Source organism: Globicephala melas, chromosome 3 (genome assembly GCF_963455315.2).
Source record: "Globicephala melas chromosome 3, mGloMel1.2, whole genome shotgun sequence".
Classification (NCBI taxonomy): domain Eukaryota; kingdom Metazoa; phylum Chordata; class Mammalia; order Artiodactyla; family Delphinidae; genus Globicephala; species Globicephala melas.
The window spans coordinates 101051127-101057126 of NC_083316.1; positions in this window are offsets into that span (position 1 = coordinate 101051127).

Here is a 6000-nt window from a genome sequence, read left to right on the forward strand (position 1 = left end):
AGAGTATGAGGTGGAGATTCAACCCACTGAGCAAGACTGCAGAAGGGAAATCTCATCTTCATTGAGTTCCTACTATGTGCAAGACACTTGCTTACAATATCCCCTTTAACCGTGTGAGCTAAGGTTGTTAGGAACAGATAAGACTGAGGAATTGAAGTTCATCTGAAACTCTAATATGCCTGTTTCTATGAATTTCGAGTGTGAAATTTCAAAATTATCTAACTTATAGTCAGTGGTCAAAAATGGTTACTTTAGGGAACATAGAAGCATAGTTGGGTTTGAGTATGATGACTGGGAAGGGAGGAGAAGTGGAGAGCCAGTGAATATGATTCTTGCAACTTAAAGTGAAATAGATTGATTAAACACTGATTATATTCCAAAAATTAGGGAAAATCTATTTACTTGAGAGAACTAAAGTTGAATGGTATGAAACCCTAATGATTCCTACTTCATCCTGCATTGACCTGAGTGCTGGATGTGTCTACCTCGTTTTAAAAAATTCTTTGGAGGCAATCTGTTATTTAGTTGATCTGCATATTTATGTTCACTCCTATTCACTGTTATTTACTATTCACCAAGGCTGCCAACTTTTACAGTCTTGGTATAAATGTTTGTTCCTAAACCTTTGCAGATAGATGTGTCTTATGTAACAGTTATGGAGTCCATGAACATGAAGCACTAAAGCACAAAAAAGAAGTGAAAGAGATTTATAAGCATATGAAATGCCCTCACCAGAGACAGTTGAAATAATAAATCCAAAGTCAAAGGAACATTTGTGAAGTTACTACAAGCAGATTTATCTACTTCAAAACATGTTTTGTGGGACTGAATCATACCATCTATTATGCTTAATTTAAAAGGTAAAATATACAAATTGACTCTCATTTATTGGTTTAACGATACCTCACTGTATTAAAGGAAACCTTACTATTGTAGAAGAGAGAAATCTCACTTTAAATACTTCTCTGTCATTTGCATTCTTGGGGATAGAAATTGCCTTAATGATTTTTCTTTAAAAATTGGAAATTTGGGAAAGCTTAAAATATTTGTATTTTTAAGTGACGTTAAAAGACTTCCAGCACTACTGTTTCACAAAAATACCCAGTTATGAGCCCAAGCGCTGGTAGCAACAGTAGTCTAGAGGGCAACTTTTCCTTGGCTGCAACTTGAGATATAATTAGTATCTTCAGAAACAACATCATCCCCCCCACCAAAAGAGAAAGTTGACAAAGTAAAATGGTGGCATCTATTTCCTCGTTAAAACATCAGATTGACAAAGTCCATGTACTACTCTGTTTCAAAAAGTTCCAGCTCTTTTAAACACTGGCATTCTTATCATTTTGTGCGTTCAGTGCTGGTCACTGGCTAACAGTGTCTGCATGGATTTCTCCTTGAATATCTTTCTTCCATCAACTGATAAGCCAGTCTCTCCTAGGATTTCTGGTCAAGAGCACTGCTCAAAAAAGAAAGCTGGTAGTACATATTTGAAATTGTTGCAGACAACATTCCTTCTCTTCTTGTTCAGTTTGTTTGTTTCTATTTGAAGGTAAGTCTAAAGGCTGCTTACTGAGCTTTCAGGTTGAGATGGCCCCGGCACCAGAGTGGGAGTTTAATATGCTTTCCTTGGAGAAGAAAGACACTGACATTGTAAATCTACCCTGTATTTGCTGTCGTAGGGCTAATCCCTGGCCATAAAATTAGAGTCAAATATAAAATAAACGGCAAGCCACTGTTTTCACATCAATCTATACAAACAAGCTAATGTATTATTTTAGGAGTGAAAACAAAATTCTTAATTGCTCCCTAAACATGTGGTAAAATTCCTGTATGTACAAATTTATTTTTACAATAAAAATATTAAAATTCAAGAAAAGTCCTAATCTCTTGAAGGAAAGGAAAGGAAAAAATCATCAAAGTCCTAATCTCCCCAAATAAATACCTTTAATGCTTTGTTGTTTTTCCTTTCAGCCTTTTGGTTATTCTGCTCATCCAACTTTGCATTTTATTTTTTCATTGAGTTCAATTAATAGAATGGTCTCTGGGATGTCTTTTATGATGATCTGTAAGTTATGAGTTTAAAACACGTTTTTGGAAGACATGAGATGGTTTACAGAAATGAAAAACTGTTAAATATTGTCTCTCCTGCCACAACAAAAACATTGTTCAAAAGAAAAGATTTTTGAATCTTGTAACCACGGCACAGTCATTTTCAAAAGTACCAACTGAAAATCGAATTTGAAAAGAAAGTGGGAAGAAGGAAAAAGAATCCCCAGCCCAGGCAGGCACAGGTGTGGAGAGTCATGCATTTCTCAGGTAAGCCCTGTGCTCTCACCTGCTCTCGGGATGATACCAGCTCCTTGCAAACCTCAGCACTCCCTCTGTGCTGCTGCCCCCGACCAGGCCCAGCTTTAATCCAGCGCCTCTCAACTGGACAGATAAGAATGGTGATGGCTGGGGAAGGGAAACAACTCTCTGCAGGGCTGGCTCTGTCACCAGCAGCCTGAAGGGGAGCGGCCCCTCAGGGCTGCCAGGAGGGCACTTCCCTGCAGCGGTGGCCACACTCAGTCTGTTCTCAAGCATAAGCCAGGTGAAAGTTTTGAAATAAGGGAGAAGGGAGGATTTTTACCTCTCTTTCTACGAAGGGCCCATCATAAACTCATTTGAATGATCTGAAAAGCCCCTAAGATTTCATTCAATGAGGGAGCATGCCAGAGGCACTTGAAAACTATGACATTTTCAGTAACAGGAGCCAATAGAGTCCTTTGAGGCTTAATGTAGGTCCTGGAATTCTAGACTCTTGGGGCTTGGAGGGGCTTTTTTTTTTTTTTTTTTGCGGTACACAGGCCTCTCACTGTTGCGGCCTCTCCCATTGCGGAGCACAGGCTCCGGACGTGCAGGCTCAGCGGCCATGGCTTATGGGCCCAGCCACTCCACGGCATGTGGGATCTTCCTGGACCGGGGCACGAACCCGTGTCCCCTGCATCGGCAGGCGGACTCTCAACCACTGCGCCACCAGGGAAGCCCTGGAGGGGCCTTTTGAAGGTAATATTTCTGTTATGAGTGGATTACTTTTAAGCTACAATTTAAAAAACCTAAGGAGCTTATTCATTTCATCATGAAGTGGTTACTGAAAAGTTCTGCCTTCAACTACAGTAGTGCAAAAATTGTTTTTCAATTTTTCTGAATTTCAAGAAAAACAGCGGGAAATTATTAATCACAATGATGGTTGTGTTTGCCTTAAGAAGATTGGTATTGAACTTGGAATTTCTGTATCATCACTGAATCCTTAATTATTGTGTCAGTTCTGAATTTACCTCCTGTGTGTGATGGATTGTTTAGTGACAACAGATCCTGTCCCCCTGCCCCTCCCCCACGCCCACATCCCAGGAGGCACTCCCTTTTTTAGTGTGACTTTGGGGCTCATCTCATCCAGAGGTAGTGTCCATTTCTCCACTCTCTTGAATTTGGACTGGCCTTGTTTGCTTTGACCAATAGAACGTGGTGAAAGTGAGGTGGCTTGAGTTCCTACATGGCCTTGCAGTGCTGCCCGCACTTTCCGGAGCACTGGGAGAGATGGGTCTCTGTCGACCTGAGGCAGTGAATCTAGCCTACAGGAGACTGAGAGACCGATGGAGCAGAATCAGGCAACCACAGCCAGTACCAATGACTAGACACATGAGGGAGGCCAACTTAGACTGCCCGCCCAGCCAACCAGCCAGCTGCATGCAGCTGTGTGGGTGAACAAAAACAAGACCAGCAGAGGAATTGCCCAGCCAACTCACAGAAGAATGAGAGATAATAAGTTGTTGTTTGAAGGCACTAAGTTTTGGGGGTGATTTGTTACACAGTACTAGATAACTGATACAACCCATCAAACCTTTTAATCTGTAATTATGATATAGGAGCTCATTTGCTTAAGGGAATCCTTTGTAATTCCTCTGCAATTTTCTGTTGTTCCTCAGGTAGAGAGACAGGCTCCCTGTGTAAGGAAAACTATTCACTTTCTTCCTCTTCTTCTTTTTTTTTTACTATTTTAAAAATTGAAGTATAGTTCATTTACAATGTTGTTTTAGTTTCAGGTGTATAGCAAAGTGATTCAGATATATGTATATATATTATTTTTCAGATTCTTTTCCATTATAGGTTATTATAAGATATTGAATATAGTTCCCTGTACTATACAGTAGGTCCTTGTTGTTTATCATTTTATATATAGTAGTGTGTAAGTCCAAACTCTTAATTTGTCTTTCTTAATAAAAGAATACTCCGATCTTCCAAGGTTAGTAATAGAGAGAGAATGTCAGGTAGGAAGGGCTACTCCTCCCCTTCTCTCTCATCACTGTCACCACCTTAGCATGGATACAGACCCATTACCAGGGAAAGCTGGACCTAGACACACACAAACACACACATGTGCACACACATACACATGCACGACACACATATATACGTATATAAAACCGAAGTTCACACAGCTAATAAGGGTGGATCTTGCATTCAAGCCCAGCAGACTGGCTCCAGAGTCTGTACTGTTAACAACTGTACTCCACTGTCACAGAGAGTCATGTATGGTGTCTCCTAGATGTGGCTATCTTAGGAGCCCCTCAGGTACCAAGCCATTCTAGCAGATTCCCTGCTGCATTAACTCCTTATCTATCTCCCAGCCTGCCTCCCTGGCCAGACACTGTTTTCCCTCCACCATCCAGGAACATCCTCCTGTCTAGACTCCCAGAACCCAGGCCCAAAGATGGGAACTCCTTCATCCCAGATGAGTAATGTGGGGAGTTCCCATTCCCTTTAGGGTGGGGTGGATATTGCAGATGCCTCACTCAACACCCTTTCTAACTTCCCTCTAGTGTTCTTTCTTGTTCTGGGAGGCTGGAATGCTAAAACTACATTCCCCAAGACTCCCTTGTAGGTAGTCTCAGCATGTGACCTGTCTTTCAGCAAGAAGACACACTGCTTAGGATTAGGAGACAGAGATGACCAGTGTGAGTACTGGCTCTGCAAAGAGAGATCAAATCTGACAAGTGTCATGAGTGAGGCACCTGGACTTCCTGGTTCAGCTTCACTGGAGGTTTTGGAGTCCATCCCTGGTGTCCAGGGTGTGGCAAATGGCAGTGGCAGGGAAGTTTCACGAACAGTCCAGTGCAGTGGTTGGCCATTTCTCGCAGCTGCTTTGAAACTCGCTAACAACCAAGCCCAGTTCTCTAGCCTCTCCAGAAATTCTATCAAATACCTAATACCTGGTTCAAATAGCAACTGTTGGGTCAGGGATAGGCTGAGCCAGCAACAAAAAGTCGACCCACAGAGACCTCAGGTCCTACCAAAAATGAAGGAAAGAATCCGCATCTGGATTGGATGTTGGTTGAAGAAGGAAAGAAGCCAGGATACCAGGTCCAAATCGAGCTATCTAGACAGCATTTAACTGAGTCAGGAACCCTGGCCTCCTACCACAGGCTTGCCATATACTCATTTTAGTGACACAATATATAGGACATGTCTTAAATATAATCGGTGACCTTTTCCTCCTGTGGCATGAGGAAATGAGGAATGATATCTCCTACCCAGATATCAGAGAGGTTTTTAGAGATCATTCTTTGGATCTCTCACCTTAAGAATGAAATAACTTTCACTCTGAATAAGCTAATGTCAGATCAAGAATTCGTTTTGGTTTAAGATATAAAATAAATCAAAGGTAATTTGTTTCAGTCAGCCAGTATATCATTAAAAAATGTTTCCATTCCAAGTGTTACTTTATAAGTAAGATAAAGTAGAGCCAATGGGAAGAAACAAAAGCAAACCAAAGTCAAGTTATTGCTTCTGATGAGGTAAACCCTGTCGGGAGGAATTGTCAAGGACCAGCTTTTCTCTGATTGAGAGGTGGGGGTGGGATTTGGGGAGGGGAGGGAACCTTATGGGGTGAAGGAGTGTACTGCTGCAAAACACACCTTGTTTGTCTAGGTGTAGCACTGAACCACAACTCAATCCCCATGGCAT